Consider the following 22,578-nt stretch of genomic DNA (forward strand, 5'->3'; position numbering starts at 1 on the left):
TTGAATGGCCCTCACGATCACCTGACCTAAACCCGATAGAACACCTCTGGGACATTATGTTTTGGTCCATCAGACGCCGCCAGGTTGCTCCTCAGACTTTACAGGAGCTCACTGATGCCCTTAGACAGATCTGGGAGGACATCCCACAAGACACCATCCGTTGTCTCATTAGGAGCATGCCGCGACGTTGTCAAGCATGCATACAAGCACGTGGGGGCCACACAAGATATTGAGAAGCATTTTGAGTTGCAGAAATTGAATTTTGGCAAAATGGACAAGCCTGCCACATCACTTTTTCACTATGATTTTCGGGGTGTCTATAAAATTGAGCCCTCTGTAGGCTGAAAACTTTTATTTCCATCAAAGATGTGGCATCCTTTTGTTCCTAAGACATTAAACTGTCCATATCAGTATACATATCCAACATAATTTGTTTTCACAATGAGATCTGATGTGTTTTCAAAGTGTTCCTTTAATTTTTTTGAGCAGTGTATGTATCCCTGCTGAAAGCCCCGCACACCAAGAGGACCTCACTATCTGATCTGCCCCATCTGCTATCAAGACAGGTAGTGTCTACACCTGAGGGAGAACTTTCCTTTCTGTCTGTCTCAATCTATCTCTCCCTTGTCTGTTATACACACAAACACATAAACAACTGCCCACACACTACTGTACTCAAGACATCCCAGGACTAAGCCTCATTGAGAACATTCATCCTGAGATGATGAGGAGGAGCAAGGTCAAACTTCTCTCCCGTCACATGAATCTCCAGACAAGTACATGTACATGCTCACAAGGTACAGTGAAGCACTACTTTTCCATTCTTGTCTGGCCCATGGATTTTATTGTGGTCCTGGATGTCAGCTGCTCAGTGCATGTTTTCAAAATCTGGTACTTGATTTTCCCTCCTGACATTTTCTGCCCACATTGGCACAGTTGGAGGGAGGAGGCAAGTCCACTAACATATAGAGTGGACTTAAGAATCTGTGCTTCACAGTCACTCATCACAAAGAGGAGTTTGAGCTCTGAGTGAGGGTGTGCGAGGAAAAATAGTCCTTTATGGGTTTTACTGCAGAATCAGAGACAACAAGAGAAGCTTTTATAGAGACTTGTTCATGAAGCCATGAAGCACTTCCACAGAGCCATGGATTCACATTACGTGAGTAACATTGCTCTGTGTGAAATGTCCCTCAAAGGGCATTTCTCAGAACGTTAATACTGAGTTGTAATTTCATTTCTTCACTGAATTTCTTTTTGATATCAGAAAATGCACTTAAAAGCCAAGTCTTGGCTTAGATTTAAAAGAATGACTGCCTCTGGGAATGGCAAGTAGAGCTGTTTGATTATTAACGACATTCTGCTGTTAGTTAGTGAGAGAACCAGTGTGAGTTTCTTGTGGACATTTCACCTACAGGGCATCATGACATTTCTCCACAATCTTATTTGTCAGAGCAGACATAAATGTAACAATACAGCCTGATATTAAAGCAGTTGTTGCCACAGGGGTGCACGTAATGTAGATGTGTTGTGTCCATGTTGTGTCCATGTAGTGATGTAAAACTCAGAGGTGAAGAGTGGTCCGCACCAAAGAATACATATAAAGTTCAATGTACACTGAGGTGGCCTCAAATGTAAAGACACTGTCCTTGCTGTTGGAACTACTTGTTAAGATAACAACATAAGAATAAATGTGATATCAAGGGGGAAAAAATATGATGCATCACATCTCAAACACATTGAAAGACAGTGAGAGACAATACAGGATGGGAGACACATGAAACACTACAGATTAAAATCCTTTTAAATGCTCAACAAGTGTCTATACCTCTGCTCTCTCCCTGCACCTCCTCTCTCTCTTTCCATCTCTCCATCTTTGCCAAGGACACCATCCCTGCTGTTGTTACCATGGAGACGAGCCCAGAAGGGCTGTGGGCGAGACATGTTAGGGACTGTGGGTGACTCTGTGTGTGTGTGTGTGTGTGTGTGTGTGTGTGTGTGTGTGTGTGTGTGTGTGTGTGTGTGTGTGCGTGCGTGTGAGAGAGAGAGAGAGAGAGAGAGAGAGAGAGAGAGAGAGAGAGAGAGCATGTTTGTACAAATCTTTGCCCTTGTTTGTTTTCATGATTTTTCAGGTTTTTGTTTTATTTCTTTACTTTACTGTTTTGTTTAATAGTTGCAGTGCTCCACATACATACAGAGTGGTTGCCAACTCACATATACTACAACAACTAAGGGACTGTAAGATGTTGGCAGAAGGAGCAGGGGGTCGGGGCTAATTTTTTATCTGCATATCATTACCATAAATATGAATGGATTTATTTAATTGAAAATGGGTCATAACTAAATGCATTTGAAATCATTTACAGTTAGGTTAACACTCATGTGCTATTTGCGGCTGTCCTTGACATTGTGACACACACAGTTATGGATCATATTGTACCATACTTTACATGATTTTGATTTATTTCCCAACAAGTAAAGCAAGAGTCCAAGGGTATGTGCCTGCCTATGTGTTTGCATATGTGTGTGCGTGAGACTCCATGTGAGGTGGGAGGTAATGCATGTGTTGACAGCAATAATTCACCCCATTTGCTGAATGAGAGATGAGAAGAAAGTGTCTCCAGTCGTTCTCTCTGCCAAGAGATGGTAATGTCTCACTTTCACAATTCTTGTCTCAAAAGCCTAATGGCCTAACATCAAAGTCGTCTTTTTCCTGCCAGCGAACAGAGGTTTTGCAGCAGTGATACATTGTTTCCCATTAATTTTTCATTCAGTCTGAGACACTGTTGATGGTTGTTTGTGCCCACTTGCAAATGAAAGAAGAAAACTAAGAAAGGCATTTGGACACCAAAAACGGACTGTGATTCATTTTCTCTCTCTGCTTGACCTTAGTTCTTATCATCTTGATTCTGTTTTTATCTTAAAGTCTGTTTGTTGTAGACTGTGGAGACGGATTTTCTGCTCCTGTCCTCTGGAAAGACAGTCTTTGCCTGCCAGCTGCCTCCATGCAAGGACTGCATAGTGCCTGCTGGACAGGTAGCTGCTGTATGAGCCAAACTGGATGCGCTTGTCTCATGAAGACTGCTATAATGCCACCATCCCATGAATAAATACATCTGTTTTTCACTGTTTGAAGGAGACCACCCCCCACCAAGATAGTGAAAAACAGGAGGTAAGAACCTCCTGTTCCACATCTCTTGCTCATCCCACCTGGATGGTTAGGGAAACCTGCCATCTAAAGAATTGGAATCAAAACCCCTAATTGGCTCTCCACTTCTAGTTTGCGCCCTTTGGTTGGCGACAATCTGGACCAAACACAAGCTCTCTTCTTGGAACAAACATAGACCCATTGGTTGCTGCCACTTCCCCAAATTACCTTTCTTGCCACAGCCCTTGCGCACTGATTGTTGGGTACTCCATGGTTGGAAGTTTGTCAGTACACTTCAGCCAGGGGGCTATTGAGTGCTTTCCGGGAGCCCACCGAATGGATATTGATGGAAAACTAATAGCACTCATCAAAAATTATTCCTCTGTGAGTATTTATTTGTTTATAATGGATACAATGATGTTTCAGCTCAAGTAGGTGCTGAGTGAGTGAAGGAAAATTTCATTCAACTTCACAAAAAAGCTATTTAAATAAGTCCCTCCACTTCAAAAATCACAATTGCCAAATTAAAGATTCCCTTGAGTCCTTCAGATTTAATGCCAACCACATTTCTCAAAGAGGTTTATAATAATTCTAGAAATTTAAATAGCAATTTTTCTCTATCTAGTTGTGTTGACCCCTGACCTTAATTACATAGCTTTGGGTACAGAGTCTTGACCTTGCTAGTAAAAATAAATGTATCTTGAGAAGTCATCCATGCTTTTATTCTATCTCAATTAGATTATGTAATGCACTGTATTCCGCAAAGTAACTCACACAAATACTAGAAGGCAAGATCCCATCAAGCCTGTTGTAGCATCTCTTCACTGGTTACCAGTGAATTTTAGAATGAATTTCAAGTTGTTCCTGATCATCTTTATAACAATTCATGGTTTAGCTCCCAGTTGTATGAGCTATTATTATGAATGTGGCACGTTTTATGTATGTTTGAATGTGCACGTGTGTGAGTGTGCATGTATTTTGCAATTGCACTTCCAGTGGCCACACTAACATGGCGTTGTTGGCAGGTCCCTCATGCAAACAAATGGCCTTGGCTGGCAGGTTCAGTCAAGGGTGACGTTTGTATCTGGTTGCATCAGGTCAGAGAGTGATGGCCACGGCAGATTCAAGGAAGAAACTTTTTTCATTTCAGTTGCAGGGAGAGACCCACCACAGATTCAAATAAAACGCACAGAGCGTGTTTGGCCTCAGACACTGTGATGATGATTAACTTATTTTAATCACTTATTTTTACTCTTTTAGATATTTAGTATTGACACTGGCTCTGAAACACTGCTGGGTTTTTTTTCTTCTTTCTTTTTTTTTTTAATTGTTGAAGGTTAGTTAAATAACAGACTCTTACCTGGCTGTATCCATGCAACAGTTCTGCGTTAATGAACTAATCATAGTCAGGTTAGAATGAGGACAGATAGAATCAGTGAAGTACAGTTATTGTCACACAATTATTTATATTGCCCATACCCTTTTTCAAGAAATAGAATCACACGTTTGTCTGCTCAAGCTGTGGTAAGTTTAATAATAAAGAAAGATATTTTTTTAATGACATGGAATTCTGATATGAGCCTAAAATGTTGAAGAAGTTTCTCAATTCAGCGAACAGTCCAAAAAATCCTTCATGCAAAGACAAAAACATCCCCAAAGTACAAAGCTGTTGTTGCAGTGATACACAACTTATTTTTATTTGTAATATGGAGTCGAACTTCTTTCTCTGTGTTACATCAGACTGCAATTCATCAGACGAGGTCATAGCTCGGTAATCCTCATCTTGTTTTGTAACAAACTAGAATTCATTACTCTTGTACCATGCACCCACACACGAGCACAAACATACACATACAATGGCATGCACAAAGTCACTCACACACACACAGTTTTTTTCCATATTCACCATGAGCAACAGGTGTGACAACAGCCTGTGAGAACTCTGTGATTCTCCACATGGAGAGTGAGTAGGTGTGTGTTTTGATGATTAGTCGAGGATGACTACATGCCAACACATTAGGCCTCATGCAGCCAAAATACACACACACACACTTGCTTTTGCCAATGTTCAAACAGGGGCTTAGCAACTTCTCACCTACGCCCACTACCTGTGAAGTAACTGCCTGAATAACATCTATCCACTGCCACCTATTCACCATGAGGCAAAGCTGAGGCATTTGGTAAAAGTATATGTATATGCATGTATTACATTTTTTTTATTCTTCTTTGATAATTTGAGTGCCCTAACATTCTTACAAATTAAGAGACAACCGGCAACTTTTGTGTCCCCAGCACTTCCAGCTGGTATTATTGTTTGGTCACTGTAGTAAAGACGCTGCAGTAACAAGACACTGGTAAGGACGCAGGTCAGAGCTGGCTCCTGAGGGAGTCGTCAACACTACTTTGGAGATATCCGAGGAGAAGAAAGAAGCACGTTCAGTGACGAGGGAAACGGAAGTACTCACAACGTTACAATGAACATACGAACCGGCAAACACTTTTGTAACAATGTACATTGCATAGTAATAACATAGTTTGACAAAAATAATTGCTTGGCACAAATGTGTAAAATCAGCAGGAGTTGTATGGGGGAAGAGGTAGTAACCATAGAATAAAGCAGCAGGAGAAAAGGTGTGGCTCTGCTTCTGTCTAAAGCAGAAACAACGGTAAAAATACCAATTTCAACAAATAAACTCAAGTTACCTGTCTGGTAGTATTATTAAGTAGGCTGGTTGTGTTACTTTAGCCATTTACAGACATGACCTCCGGGCAAAACTCAGAGAATTGGCTACGGAGTTTACCCAGCGTTTGCCTTTCACACATGCATGACACAGCGGGAGGTTCTCTGCACAGATGTGTGCGAATCCTCCGCATTCTTCAGGTGAGAGGTGGAGCAGCCGGGTGCAGCAGGCAGACACAGGAAGTGTATTGACTCTGCGTTGATCATGTGATTTTCTTTTAAGCACCCCGACACTGTCTGTTGCGCCATCAACCCCCCCCCCCCCATTTACTCGGGGTGAATCGAGCAGGGGGATCCCCTGCTGGGTTTACACATCGACTTCTCCTGGATTTTCACACAACTGCATGTCAATTCTGAAGCCTTTCTCAATGGAGTAAGTGGCCATCTGAGGTTCACTCTGTGTTTTTTTTATCTCATGCTTTTATTCCTCTGTCAATGGGATTATTTTTCCCTGGGAGGTTGAGTTGTTTTTGTCAATTTAGCTATTCCACCTTCTGTTGTTTCCATCACTAGAGAAATAAAACATGGAAAGTGCTTTTCTCTGTCTTGTTTTGGTTATGCATGATGATGCAGTTCTTTTGTGTCGCAAATTAAGACGTCATTTTCTGTGCAAAAGGTATCCCCATGGCCAAGAGAATGAATGGTAACATAAAAGCTTCTATCTTCATTACACTGTGCAATCAGTTTTAACATCATAATGAATGCTGTCTACTTCTGCTGAAAAAAGTTTTAGATTTTTCTGTTAGAGACAAAGGCGTAGGGAATTCAATGCTTTTTAAGAGAGAATCTGAGTTCTTAATTGTTTAAATTGACAATATTTTATTCTGCTCGTGGCAAAATGAAAGCTTTATATACAGTACAAAGAAAATGCTAGTGTCTCTGCACAACCAAAACAGGAAGAGTATAGCACTTTTGCCCAGCAGCTATTTGAAGCTTTCCCTAGGAAGCAGAAATGGTGGACCATGAAACAACTGGAGTAACTGTGGGAAAGGAAAATGAGCCCTGTTGGAAGAAGCAAAGAGGGTGAAGAGAGAGGAATAGACACAGAGGAAAAAGATGGACATTTACTTAATGAGAGAGCTCTGGGATAAAATGGCATTTAAAGGCCTTTTTTCTACCAGATCAGCAAGTAACAAAACCGGCCTGTATCTACTATCGCCGTCTTCACTGTACTTTTCTTTCATTTTCAAAAATCATATGACGTGATACCAACCCAGTTTTCTTGTCTAAACACTTACTTAATCATTGATATCTTTATATCTAAAGAATTTATGAATTTAAGAATTTATACACCACTTTCATGTCTCTATTGTAAACTAAATGAATGAATAAACCAACACTATTTCACTTAATGTTTTCATCTGCTCCATGTCCGCCCCAATGTCCCATAAGCACCCACCGCCTGCCTCCATTGAGCACCGTGTACAGCGATCATCCATGCTAAGCAATGCACATGATTGCAGAGAGCCTGGGACTTTGTTGTTGTTGAGTTAATTTCAAACTGACTCAGCATCATCATTTCATAAAAATAAGCTCTGTAACCCAGCATGTATAATGCATGTAGCCTGCTGAGGAAAAGGAACCAACACAGACAGACCTGACAGCCCCAGGGAGTTAAATGAGTGAAGGAGAAAAGTTGATTATAAGGCTCTTAACGACTCTGCTAATTACCATTGATGCTAATTAGCTGAAGCTGCAAGTTAACTGCACAGAGAGTAATCAGTGTCTGGAACGAGACAGAAGTTAGAGTCAAACTATCATCTCTCAACCCTTCACATGGCACAGTAAGACATTATATACTGCGCCGTTATGTCCCAGTAACGTTGGCGTTCTCCTCATGCAGACATCTGACAGGCCCTCGAGACGACGATGAAAATCTTAATTGTGGGCCCAGGCTAAGAAAAGAAACGCAGCTACTTCAATGATTCCGAGAAAGGTCATGCCATTTTAGTAATCTGAGATGTATATGTACAATTTATTACCAATATTTAACTCTCACAGCAAAGGTTAATAAGCCCGTTTCTTTTCTCAGGGTGCAGCGTGTAATCATACTGATCAGTGCACTACTTCCTGTTACACACTGCAACAAACATCAACACACAAAGACACACACATCCATTTAGCTTGACTTATGTTGTCTGTGACTGTTATTTTGTGCAGTAAATCCAGGTTTCTCCCGATGCTGAGATACCAGCTTAATCTTCTCCCAGGTTGTCGACACAACAACCACTGGGGCTGATTTACTGTGGTCAGCTTCAATTACCAACCCTGAGAGCCAAAGGTATTCCTCAGGGTCTGGATGGGCATACGTTTCAAGGACAATTATTTTTAATGAGACTGCCTCCAATCTATCTGCATGTGGGTCGAGGGACGCTTGACAAATTCGTCCTTCAGAGAGCCTCCTCCTCACTCTGATCTATGGTTCTGCTTCATTTCCTCTGCCTGTCATGCTGTGTGTAGTGCCGCTATCAGTATGTTTCACCTGGTGCAATGTCTCAACAATGGAAAGATAGGCTGTGTAACTGATATGGCAGTATGGTATTTGTATTTATAAAAAATGTAGTCACTCTAAAAGTTTTAGGCAGTGGGATAAAATTTAAAAAATAACAAATGAAACTAAGATTTCTCATCCACATGTTAAACGATGCAGGCCATTGTGAGAGTAACATTTTCACTCGAAGCGGTTGCAATCAATATTTCATATGATCAACCTGTATGTGAATGGGTCATTTACAGTGGTGATAGATACCCACCAACTTTGCTAATTTTGGTTCGATCTCCTGCAGTAATTGAGCAGCAGCAAGTAAAGAGCGACTGTGAGATTCAGTTCGTAGAACCCTGAAGCTGCACCACCATTAATGCACAAAGAGCTGTTCACCTGTTTACTCAAAGTGCAGTGAGGCACCACTCAGCATGCAGAACCCCGAACACATTGTTGTCATGATCGACAACATCAATTACGCCACTGCAAATTTAACTCTGCACTTCCCTGGACTCCTAACAATACACATGCCAAATGTGAAGCAGATAAGATGAGCGATTCTTGAGTTGGACCCAGACAGCAAAACACTCATTTGGTTCAGCATGCTTTTGGACGTCAGAGTTAAGGCCATACATCTTATGTTCACAATACCAAAGAAAAACTTTACAACAATACAATATTTGTGGACAAGCAGATTTAGCCATCATGGTCACTATCACGGTCACGTCTCTGAGCTGCAGAAACAGCTTGGTTTCGTTAATCTGATCTATTTTCTTCGCTATAGGCTTTGATCCTCTTCTGCTGCTGAGTGTACATCTCCAAGGGGCTCCAGCCCACGGGGTGTTTCTCCTGCCGTGATTGCTAGCAGAGGTCCTGCTTGTTGGTTGTCCTGGCCTTTCTCATGTCTCATGGGAAAGTGGTGTCTTCTGGGATCACTGTTTGAGTCACCGGCTTGACCTTGTGACTGCAGGCAGTAATCACAGCACAGGATTCTTGTGGCATTTGTGTACCCATGGGCACGAGCTTCTGGGAGCGTGAATAAAAAAAAATAATAGTGAGAGACAAAGTGGATATGATTTGTGACATGTGCATCCAACTGTGGGTGTCATACATATGTATGTGTGTCATGTATGTGCATGTCTGCCTGTGCTGACATAGCCGTCTATTGTAGAGTATCATGCAAATTTTATATATTGTTACAGCCGTGTCACTGTTGTGTCTGATGCAGTACTGAATACCACAGTTATGACTTTTCTGGGGGTTTTCTTGCCTCCATCTGTGCATCTTGTGGTAATTAGATGCATTGCGTGTGTCACACTGAGTTCTGTCTCCTGTTAAGCTCAGTGACCAGATAGTGATTGAGTTGTAACACTCTTTTATCTTCTCCACGGTCCTCTGATGAAGAGTTCTTCCCTCTGGGCCTGGCACTCTGGCTTAATTCGTTGTGGTAAGAGCCTGTGCTGTTGCTCTACACAGTAATCACTCAGAGTTGCTTCACAAACACACCATAGGCATACTGACGTGCAGCATTAACAGGAGAATAGAAAATAAATTCTTCGCCAACATTTAAAGAAAAAAGTGTATCATAAATGAAAACCTGAATCTAAATAATAATAATAATCGGCACTGATACGTCCCAGGGCAGTAATGGTGTTTCACCTCTTTTGCCCTTTAAATTGCAGACATAGATCAAATATTGGAGTGAGTGAACTCTGCCGAGTTTTATTTTTTCTTACCTCCAGTGATTCTGTGTGACTAACATTGTCAAACAGACACAAAGTGTCTGATGCTACAATGCAAAAATTACTGTGAAGGATGTGGGCAGATGTGCCTCACCAACTGTAAATCTGGCCTACCAGCTCAACCGGTGTTGTTATGATGCTGAACCTGATCTGTGACTTGCCTGAGGGAAGATGAGTCAAAAGATAATTTTCCTGAAGGGACCGGCAAACCATGTTTGACCGAATATTACTTGGAGTACAAGTAAAGGCGTAAATAACAGTTATACTTTGTTATCATGCAATTTTAATTTCAAACAGAAATATTATAGAAATAGAAAAAATATAAACAAATACTTACATAGTATGTAAAAAAATATATAAAAATCCTCAAGCATTTAAAAAACTATCCATCATTTATACGCTAGATATGTCCTCCAAATATTTAAACATGTAAAATGTTTTTAAGTTAATGTTTTAGTCTGCAGTCAACAGGAAATACATGGCTTTCATATGGAGGAAACTGAATAATTGATTACTCAATGTTTTAATTACTCAGGCCAGTTTTTTTTTTAGCTTTTTCGTGTCCCAGCAGGTCTGCTGCTCTGCTCTGCTGATAGCAGCTTGTTTGTTTGCTTGTGGATGAAAAATCCCTGTCCTCTGAGCATCTGTCCAGTCCAGCAGGGATGTTCTATCTCCCCAATACCCCAGACTACTTGAAAAAATACAACCCAGAGAAATATGAGCAAAGCTACTGGCTAGATTCTCACCCTTCCAACCTAGTGTTATGAATACAACAATTTAAAATACTATACCTTTTACCTTTTTATACTTAAAGGACACTTTAACATTGGGAAAATGGTTGTAATCTATTTTCTGTAATTTTGAGCTTTTAGTAAAAAGTTTCAGCTTTTATTTTTTTCTCCCCCCCCTAGCTCATGAGCAGAAAATTTTAAACTTGGGGTAATCTCTCCGATAAAGCCTTTTTTGCATATATTCTCATCATTAAATTGTAGGAGATAAATACATCGGGTGTAAGGCTCTGTGCAAATGCATTACCCTGGAAAGCCCCCCGTGGAACTTTCTGGGCATACACGTCATGACCACTCCTCTGAGGTAGCGTGAAAAATGATGATCTCTAACTTTTATCATGTACATGTGGAAGATTTGGTCTTTTTTTTCCCACTGCCACTTAAAAGGTCTGATTTAGCATGATACTTTTAATATTCACAATAGGCAGATTTTAAAACATCATCTGCTTATTAATTTCATCATTTTAAATGAATAAAGCCAATTTTTTTGTATTCTTGTAAATACTTTCCATCAAGTTTGTAGTCTTGGAGGAAACCATTGACAACAAGCTCTTTGAATTTCCAGACTAACATCAGGCATTGTTTCTGGTAAGCCCTCTCGCTCACTGTCAATTTTTTTTCCCTGGTTAGTCAACTGAATAATTTGTTTGGTTTAACAAGAGATATAAACACAAATGACATTTTCAAACATCTTCCATGGAAACCCACGCACTGAATTGTCTGTGCCACTGTCACAGCTCAGATGTGACCCACTGTTAACCGTTTCATTTATATAATGATGTTATTACATAAGTCTGGCTGATTTTATAGCAGGCAATGTTTCCTGTAAGCCTCCCTAGCCATGGTAGGGAGATACTTCTCAACTGGCACCACTGGCATCCACCTGCCTCCATACTGCCAGTCTTACATGCTGACCTCACATTACAGAGTACAGCACACTGAGGCGTTACACCATTAAACTTGCTGTTCAAGTTAGCAGCAGTTATCTAATTGTGTGCTTTCCTGTTGGCACAAAGAGGATCCACTCTTGCTCCAGCTGCTCTGTTAGTGTGAAAAACCATTTGCGCAGCACTGATAGAGATAGAAGTGTAGACCAGGCACCTCCATATTAACAGGTTTTTTGGCTTATTAAAGGCTGTGAAGTCCTGCAGTGGTAAGATATGTAGGTGGGCAAAAAAACATCTGCTAGGGTCGAGACTCAACATTAACTTCTGTGGCACTTGTCCTCTGAAATACCATATATACATGTACCTTTCATAATACAGATTACAAAGACAGTGTAAATAAATAAACAAATATATAGATAAATACTGAGCAGAGGGGAGGTATTATTTAAGAAATGTAACTTCCAAATTTATAAGATTCAGTAATGTAAAAATATCACATCATTATTTCCTCGTGCTTCGGGATGACCTCACGTTTACCGGTTTGCCTGCTCACCTCTCTGCCTGCCACGCTCACCACACAATGCATCGCCCCATAATCATGATTTATTTTTTTTGTTTTCCGCTGCAAAACAGAACACATGACGAGCTTATTTTTATGAAATGATGATGCTGAGTCAGTTTGAAATTAACTCAACAACAACAAAGTCCTCAGAAGGTTGTGGTAATGCACCTAAAGGTTGTTTTTACAAACACCATACAAAAACTTAAGAGAAGAACCTCTTAAGATTCCATTCTGGAATCACCACTGTGAAATTGTTTCCTACAAATAGCAAATGTGTGGTCTAGGTTCTGGCCAAATCATCTAATGTGTGCATTCTGAAGATTAGAAGATTAGAAAATCTGTTAAATCAGTCATTATGTCTGTCATCAGCCAAGAGTTGAAAATCCTCTAGTGTGCTGTGTAGACTGGCATGATGCAACACTGTCACTTAAACTTTAATTTCTCACCCTCTTAACCAGATTAAAACAATACATATTCAAGAAAAAAATAACATAGTAAAAGTTGATTTTGTTGGTGTTTATTGTAAGGCAAAGGCTGTTGCACTAATGTTCGATATTCTTTTAAAAAATCACTTCACAATAAAAAATTTAACTGAACTGAAAATATTGAAAATGTGTTTGTTTTCAGACATCCAGTTTACAAGACAAATGCAATGATTTGCAATAAAAGCCAAACTCCGCAATGTTTTATTTCATGATGCTGTTAGGCTTTTTCTATGGGGCTTCAGGTCTTAACGGGTTAAAGACATAAACTGTGTGCTGACTGATTGATCTGACTGTTTAGATCAACTTTTGAACTTGACAATCAAACCTTTACAATGGCAAACAACTCAATCTTCACGAACAGTAGTTTCCAGACGATTCATTTTAGTCTTCCACACAGCAAACACAATTCCTCAAGTTGAAGTGAAGAACGTCCACATTTTGTACAAGTAAGATAAATGCAGCGAATGTGTCATTTTCCAGAGAAATTGTTGACACACATCCCCTGTGAACTGGCCTCTGAGTGTCCCTCTCTGTCAGTGTGTGCTATTGATAAGAGACTGCACGTCGCGACTGTCAATCATTCAGGCAGTCAGCAGCAAGCTGCTTGCATCAGGTCGTAATTTTTGGTTTGAGTTCATCAACTAAAGACATATCAGATCATTTCATCATATGCTTTCATCAGCCAGACAGTCTTTTAGATATACTGCTGCTGGGGATTTACCCCAGAAGCCACAGCTACACAGAAAAACACCCGTTGAACTTGACTGGATCAAAGTCCAAACGCCCAGAACAGATCAATCACAGTTTTTTTTCCAATCAAATGGAAACTAATCAGTTATCAAAGGTACTGCAAAACATTTACATCATCTACTCAAGGTAAATGTGACGACAAAACTGAAAAGCAGCTAAACACACATACAGACATCAACATATGGGGAGTTATATTTCTAGTAAAAACTTTTTTTTTCTACTGATTAGAGTAAAACAACCACCTGTTTAAATGTGTGACTTCTGAGTAAAAGTAGAAAGAGGACAAAAAGGACGTCCTTTTACCTTACAAACACGGTTTATAATGTCAGTGTCCTTTTTCGGTGGTTTAGGGACCCACCTTTCCCATAACTCGGTTAAAAGTAATCTCCAAAAGCCTCATTTGATCTACAGAAGATAAAAATTACTTATTGACATCGATTTCCATAAAACTCAAAATTCTAGCCTCTTCCTTTGAGGAGACTGACAATCATTACAATGTCTTTGCAAGGTCGTAATGATGAAGTGGCTGGAAGTATTGGTTTGTATGATCACATAGATTACCCTGATTTGAAGAGGCCTTGTTCTAAAGCAACTGTCTTTTTATACAATGTATTTTGACCCAAGTAATGTGTGATTTATTCGTTAAAATGGAAAGAAGAGAGAAGTTGGTATTACAAGTCTGTAAATAAGACCTCTTTGGCGTGAAGAGGCAAATTGTAAGGATGTGAGGCCCAGAAGAGCGAGAGCTGGAGTCATGGAGCTGGATTAGCAGGTAAATACATAAACCACTGTGCGTCTAGAGGTTAGGTAGCACAGGAGTCTTATCATGAACTGTCACCATCTGCTACAGATAACATCACATTGAAATTCATTGAGACCGATTCAGTCATGAATATGAAGGGAATGAGCTGCTCATGCATGCGCAAGAATATTTAAAAAAAACACATAACCCGCACAACGAAAATACACAACATGCACTCACAAACACGCACGTCAAAGCAAACACAAACTTGCCTCCCAGCGAGCTAAGATGTTAATGCATTAATAACTTTGTGCATGACGCGAGGCAGAAATAGAGGAGCACCAGCTGACACAGGTGGCAAAGAGCAGAGCTTATTAAAGCCAATACAAATCCCCTGCTGAGACCGACTGCTAAGACAACAAATATGAGACGCACGCTGGCACAGATGAGCAATGGCAGGAGGCAGAGTTGGGTTTGAAGAAAGTAAGAAAAGAAGCGTGAAAGTGTGGGAGGAGAGAGCAGTCACACAAAAAAAGAAAGGAGGGATAAGAAGAGAGCACTTTTCTCGTCTTAACAACCACTCAAAGCTCTTTACATGAGTGACATATACCCATTCACACACAGCGCTTCTATATAGAGCTCTTCTCTATCAGTAAGACATCCCACTCACATGTAATAGGCAATTTGGTTCAGTGTCTTGACAGAGATGTTGAGGAGATACAAGGAGCCAGGGATCGAACCACTGTCCTTATGATTAGTGGGCATCCCACTCGACGATGAGATGGGTGGCAGATAAGAAAAACTGTTTGGCTGGACCTACAGGGGTATATTAGATGATGACTTTCTATGGAGCCAGTTTTAAAGGTTGCTCAGCATTACTATTTATCTCACCGGCATGCAAATAATGATGGCATGGTCTCAAACATATATCCACAGATACCCACGCGCGCACACACTTTGGATAGCATCCTCTGCAGCAAATGAAGGCTTGTGTATTCATGAGAAAAAGACTTATTGTGCTCCACTGCACCTGTGGCAGGTTTCCAGTATTCAGAGGTAGATAAATGGTCTGCTCTTTTGGCCTGGCCTGCAATCTGACCACTCGCTGTTTATGAGAGAGGACAAGTGCGAAAGAGGAGGGATGGTGAGAGAGAAAGAGAATGAGAGAGACATAAAGGGAAGGGATGAGGAGGTGAGGAGTAACCGAGGGGTGGAGGATGAACAGGGAAATGCACAGCGGATGATTTGTAACATGACTACCTTCTATTAATCTCCCCTAATGCACTACAACACTGCAGGGAGGGAGGAGCAGAGAGCAGTGGAGAAAGACGGAAGAGGAGGAGAAAATTAGAGACGAGTCAGACATGTGATTTTACAGTCAAATGCAAGTACAAGCGCTGAGACAAATTATGTATTAAATGTAGACAGAATTTGAAGTCACAACCTGCCAGTTACCAATAGAGCCAAACAGAGACGTTGATGGGCCGATTTTATCGCCCAGTTTAAGCTAATTACAACTGAATCGTATCAGCATTCATCACAGCCGAGAAGTAACAAGAAATTGCAGTAATGGAACGCCATTTATTACTTATTTTATTATCAGTGGCACTGTTAGAATATTAGTCCAGTAGAGAGCGCTGCAATTCCACTGTTGGGAACACACTAACTAATCAGCTAACAACATAGACTGTATATAAAGATGGACGACATGACTGCGTTCCAATCCAAAAGCCAAAGTATGTCGATCGCAACCCTGTGGCTAGCTGCAGGAAAGTGGATGGAAAAAAGACCAAACTCATAACGTACATATTAATTAAAAAAATATCAAAGATGCTGTCTGTCATTATTGCACTGATGTATGTTCAAGTGTTCATTTTTCCAGTAATTTAGTTTTTAATTAGTTATTTGAAGAAAAAAAGGGGGCAGGGAGATAAAACATCCGAATTGACAGCTAAGACTGATGTACGATTGCTCGAGCATGTATATTGACAATATGTCGCTACCACAGCTCCAACCCCCAATCGCAACTGCACAGACTCTGGTTAAGAAATAAGCAAGATGGCAGCGTTTGTACCTGGGTTATTGTGGCTACATTTCTGGATAATGGGAGGGAGTGGAGACGCATCCTCCATATTTATATACCTGTCTATGGCTAACAAACTTTAAGCTGAGCTTGGACTGAACAAATCACAGGTCATCTGATAAATTAGAGCTGACTTCTCTAATGATTCCTAGAAAAATAATAGAAATATAGAACTAGTATTATTTGGGGTGTTTTCAAGGGTTTTCTTGACAATAACAGAAATACAAAATGTTTATTGCCTTATCTTTTCGATAGTTCCAAGTGTTTCTATCTCCAGCCATTAAAATTACAGCCTGCTATGGCTGTAGAAAACCAGACTTCATTTTGCTCCCTTTTTCCAGCTTTTGATCTTCAGCACTTCTCTCTGCAAGACAACCCTTAATGTGCTCATGAAGCTCTGACGACCTAACTAACTGACAGGCTGCCAACAAGCCCGTAGGAGCAAAGCACTGCACTGAAGATGAAATTATTAATTCATTATGAATAGATCCAATATCTGAAGTCCCATCATGTAGGCATCATTTATGAGGAGCAAATAATCTTCCGTCATTAGTCTGAATAATGCCGCATCCTGTAGCAGCTTCACTGTACATAAATGTTACGTCGATGATGGGAGGTGTGTGTGTGTGTGTGTGTGTGTGTGTGTCAAACCTGCGATGGAGCTCCAAACAGCATTTCCCCGGAGACTCTGTTTCGAGGCCATATACACAGTGCTGATTAAGACACTGATCCTGGTATTGATGCGGCTATAAAATACAAGATACTTCACCAAGGATTGATCCCGCTCTCACTTCTAGCATACAATATACGTGCACACATGTACACAGATGCTTACAAATGCATACACACACACGCACACACACACACACAACTAATGGATCGAGTTGTCCAGCTGTAGATCAATGAGAGACGAGGCTGGAAGTGACAGTCTTGAGTGAAAGGCCTGAAGCCAAGTTGCATTATCGGGGAATCTCCTGTCACACAGTATAGCCTTTACTGTCCATGCACTTATCATGTGTGTGAGCCTGACGTGTGTATGTACTGTAGAAATGTGAGGGTATGTATCTGCTCTTGAAGCCTGCACATGCCTGTGAGCTTCTTCACGTGTGTATTTTTTTAACTCAGTTGAAGTGTAGGTCGAGTGGTGGGCAGCACATACGTGTCCATGCAGAGATGTTGGCGATGTTCAGGTTTTAATCATGGCTGTGAGGTCTCTGACTGACTGGTCCTCTGTTCCTTGTTTCTTTCATCCTGTGTTTCTGTAATTAGTTGATTGACCTCTGCTGTCAAGGCCTAATTAGACATGGTAATTAAGGATTAGATGGGTCAGGAGGGAGGTGTGTGTGCATATTGGGGTTGGGGAGGTGGGTGGGGGTTAGTAGGTGTGCATGAAGTGGGCTGATAAGGGACGTGAAGGTCGATACGCTTGCTTTTAGTTTTAGGGGACAGGGATTTGTCTATTCTCCTTGGCGAGTAGCTGCCTTGTTTGCAAGATCAATTTAAGATGGATGCAAGATGAATGTAAACAATGTTAATTAAAAAGTATCACTGTGCTAAACCTCATCTGTTGACGACAGTGTGCTGACTAATGCAATATGGTTAAGAACTGCCCTATATTGTGGTAATATCCAGTGTTTGGAAATTGCTGAGGGAGGGATGAAGTCCCTCTTGGGGCTGCTGCACACTAGGGGATAATCTGGCCGATATTTTAAACCACATTCGCCCCTTTCCAACAATTGTGAAGCATTCCAGACTAGATTCCAGTCCAGGCTGATTATCTGCCCAAATAATCCTGAAGTGTGATCTTAGAGCTACTGGTCAGAGCCTCCCTGATCTCAAATCAATATCAATCAAACATGTTTGATATTTAGCATGATCGGCTCTGACACAAATCCATAGTAGCCAATGAGAGCAAGCTGACCAAAAACGTCACCAACGGCATGTTGCATATTTGTACAGCTGAGACTAAAACCAACAACACATTTACAAATAACTTGCAGCTCGTGCTGCAAAATGTATAACCCATGATTTCACGACATGTTTGTTTTTCTGCTGAAAGTATGCTTTTAAGTATGCAAGTTTTCCACACTCCAGTTCAAAAGGTACAGTAATGCACCTATATGGTTTTGTTTGCAAAGAAAGGAAGAAGAAAAATCACAAGTTCCGTTGAGATCCCAACTCTGGATTTGCCGTACTGGATTATTGTACGACTGTGAAATCATACAATCTACAAATTGTTAGTGTGTTTGGTCATACATTCTGGCCAAATCGTCTAGTGTGTGTTCTGAAGATTATATATTAAAAATCGGTTTAATCTGTCATTGTGTCTGTAGTCTCATGTTTTAAAATCGGTTAAAGGTTGAAAATCTTGGACATAGGGAATGTTAAGAAACCCTTTATGGTTGTCACCAGCTCATTTAGGACAACTAAATTTTAAAAAAGACTGTATGAGATTGCTAAACCTTGTTAAATTATAATTTGAAAGCTATACTTTTACTATTTAACAAACTGTATTTTACACTACAGAAGCAGGTCAGAGGCATTTCGAGAAAACAGACAGCACAATAGACCAGCATAGTGATTCAAGTAACAGCAATTACAAAAACCACAAGAGAATCCACAAAAAGAGCCACCCAATGCATATTACAAAACAGCAAATGAGGAGGTAATATGAATTGCAAAGTACAAACAAAACACCTGACAAATGCACATCTTATGACAGTTTAAATAAATCTAGACCCACACATTCTGCTAAATTTTCACCAAATTAAATAAGGGGCCTTTATCCTGTTTAGTGCAGAGAAACCAAAGGATGGGCACGAGAGACCAGAACTCTGCAGCAAATTTTGCTATGGTGACACTGAGGCTGTCACACAGAGCACAGACAGCTTTGCAGCTTATGGAGTGCAAAGAGGGTGCGTTACAGCACCAGATAGGGTGCAGTGACAGAAAACCCCAGAACATCGCTCAGAGGGGGTGCCCATCACTTGCTGCTGCGCTGTGAGGGGTCGATGCACTTACTTCTCTTTCCTTGCATAATCCGTGGCAGTACTTTGCTATGTGTTTGCTCTAATGTTGTAGCAGGGAGGGAGATCTCTCAACGTAAAAGAAAAGGGTAGAGGGAAGAAAGAGAGGGAAGCTACGACTACCAATACAACAGTTACAAGGGGAAGAACAGTTAAAGGTGAGGGGGAGATGCAAGATGGAAATATAAGACTAAATAAATGTGAGCGCCCTACATTTATTAAGACCTGCACGAAATTGCTCATACATATTGGTCCCCTAAACATCCCTGATTTTGGTCATTATTCTGAGAGACCAACGGAAATGTTGAAAAATACCTAATCACACAATATTAAAGAAAGTGGAAAAAAAGGCAGAAAACACAAAGTCTTAAAAACTGAGGCACTGAATGTGAACCATGAAACACCAAGGAGCAGCTCTTCCTGTGAAACTGAGCAAAGATGGAGACATGGAGATAACTGATGATATGGCTGTAGTGTTTTGAAGTGAGGTGAGAGTAGGGTGACCTAGTTAGAGGAGAGTGACAGAGACGAGGAGACGAAGAGACGGGGAGAAGTGATGATAGAAAAAAATATTTCATAGTTGCTCCATCTGTCAAGTGGTTGGATGACATGCTCATGATGTTGAACAACAACTTTCTGATGTATTGCAGGTATTAGGTCTCATTATGTACAGCCTAATGCATTTTGCACATTAGCATTTAAAGCTAAATGCAAAGTAGCGCTGAGAATTTAGTTTTGCAGTTATTTGGTAATAAACAACAAATTGATGCTACTTGAAAAGGCAGGAGAATTACCAACATTGTCTTGAAGAGAGCATGAATATCTATGACATTTAATTTCAATCAACAAATCTACATTAGACAAATTATCCTTTAAGATTCATCCTTGTGTGTTTGTATAAAGTTTGTAGCAGTATGTTAGCATTGCTGAGGTTGCCCTTATGACAGTGCTTGAGGAAAGAACGCGTGGGAAGGCCAAACACTTTGTTCGGGAAAGTTCCTCCACCCATGGATGCCCTCTGGTTGAGAGGTCTGACTTTCTGCTGACTCCCTGCACACTACTCCTCACAATGAATGACATTGGAAAAAATCATTACTTTTGTTGTGAACCTATTCATTGTGATCAGTCACCGTTCCACTTTTTCCTCTCTGTTTTCTCCGATGTAATGCTCCTGCAGTTTTCAATACACCTCACACTTTTCTGTGTGACCAGGGACTTAAAAATGCTAATAGTCAAACAAACTTTTTGTTTATCCATCCATCCATTATCGATACTGCTTGTACTTTAAGGGTCGCGGGGAGAGCTGGAGCAAATCCCAGCTGACATTGGGCGAAAGGCGGCGTACACAGAGCCAACTTACAGAGACAAACAACCATTCACACTCAAAATGAAACCTTTGGACAATTTAGAGTTGCAAAAGCAGGGTAATCAAACTGGGAACCTTATTGCTTGCTGTGAGGGGACAGTGTTAACCACTGCCCAACCATGCCACCCTCATCACTCTGCAATCATCTGACTCACCCATCGTTTCAAAACAGAGAAACAGATTAAACTATTGTAGCGATGTAAATGTATTCTTTCCATATTTCTGTTTTTTTCCAGTGAAGGTTGATCCACAGACGAATGCTACAATTCAAGAGAAATGTTGTGCTGTTACTGCAGGTCTAGTGTAGGGTAAATGCACATTCCAGTTTTCTTGGAGTGTGCACAAAAGACTAAATCAATTTTTCAATTCACAGTTGGACTTGAACAAGAAGTTAAAGAAAGGTAAAGGAGAAACACGAGTGTCAACAAAAGGAGGAAAAGAAAATAAAGTTTTGTTAAGACAAGACAGATGAAGACAAAGTGTGTCCCTGTGTTTGTGACAGTGTGCGACTGAATTTCTTTTTGTGACAACTCCGTCATCCTTGGCCTTCTTGACACTAACTCAAGAGACTAGCTTTGAAAGCATGCTGTATTGCACAGAGCAGTCAGGCCTGTCTCAAAACTGAGCATATTTGATTCCACTGTGAATCTTTTGAGAATAGCTGCCACGGAAAGTCCCTTGACCTTTTTTGTCACATATTTGTCAATTCATCTCTTTCAGCTTGGGCACATGCTTTGGAAAAGCAAGTGTTCCATGAGTTGGACTGAACTCATACATGTAAAATATAGACAATAGAAAATTCTGCTTTAGAGCAGTACTTTGCAAACATTGTACTCACTGTGCCTCTGTTCTCCTCTGTTCTATCTTCGGAGATGAACACTGAAGCCCGTTTGTTTGCTGGATCCACATGCATGCAAATAGAGAGGGCTGTGTGAGCACTGGTTCACTGGGGGGAGAAGAAAAGAAAAAAAATTACACACACATAAAAATACACATACATGCAACACAAGGGAGGGTTATAGTGGAGAGGAGAATAATGAAGCAATCCTTTGTTATATTCTAAATTTGGCTGCGGGTCTCCCAGCACAGGTAAGTGTTCACATCTCACCCTGTTTCTCCAGCATTCCCTGCTGTGCATAGACAAGTGTTATGCTCAATATTTCCCCCTTAAGGCTGTTTCTATTTGGGGTGCCAGGAATAATGTTACACACTCCATTATTTTTATAGGCCTTAGGCAGCTCACTCAGATCCGTTCACGAATATATTGACTTTCACTTTGCTGCATGATTGAGGCTTGTTTGCCTTGCTGCCGGTAGACAGCGCGGACAACCCGACTGTAACGGATGAGTTCAGGAAAAACTCCACCACATATAAACACACTTTCCAAGCAGCGCATAGTTGCAATGGTGATACTGTTGTACAACGGCTGATATTATCTCAGTCCACCGAGAGGAAATTTCAAGCATTAGTCTGTCTCTCTTTCTTACTCTGTCTCTCTGTGTAAAGAAATGGAGATTGATGCTGCAAATTCGATCAGGTTATGATGGAGAAACCCACAGAACTCGAAAGAGAAGAGGATACTATGTATTTTGGTTTGGTGTTAACATTCAGTTGTATGTTGCATGGTGCTTGCTTTTTTACACTTGAATACTGACTGACAGGCTAATGATAATCAACCTGCTAATCCATCTGTTTAGAAATGTGATTATTTTGCTGCTCTATCGCCTGTCTCCTGCAATATTACACCATCTTGCATCTCTGCTTGTTTAGTATGATGCAT

The 22,578-nt window shown here is 40.7% G+C and overlaps 1 long non-coding RNA gene across 4 annotated transcripts in view; it reads right to left on the reverse strand.

The window, feature by feature from the left end:
* The window catches only part of LOC109624368 (uncharacterized), a 67,101-nt gene that overhangs the window by 39,200 nt on the left and 5,323 nt on the right, over nucleotides 1-22,578 (reverse strand). For all 4 annotated transcript variants that reach the window (XR_011243421.1, XR_011243422.1, XR_011243423.1 and 1 more), the window contains exon 2: nucleotides 21,637-21,744. This is a non-coding gene — a long non-coding RNA (uncharacterized lncRNA). The remainder of the gene's footprint in view (nucleotides 1-21,636; nucleotides 21,745-22,578) is intronic.

Source organism: Paralichthys olivaceus, chromosome 7, assembly GCF_024713975.1.
Source record: "Paralichthys olivaceus isolate ysfri-2021 chromosome 7, ASM2471397v2, whole genome shotgun sequence".
Classification (NCBI taxonomy): Eukaryota; Metazoa; Chordata; class Actinopteri; order Pleuronectiformes; family Paralichthyidae; genus Paralichthys; species Paralichthys olivaceus.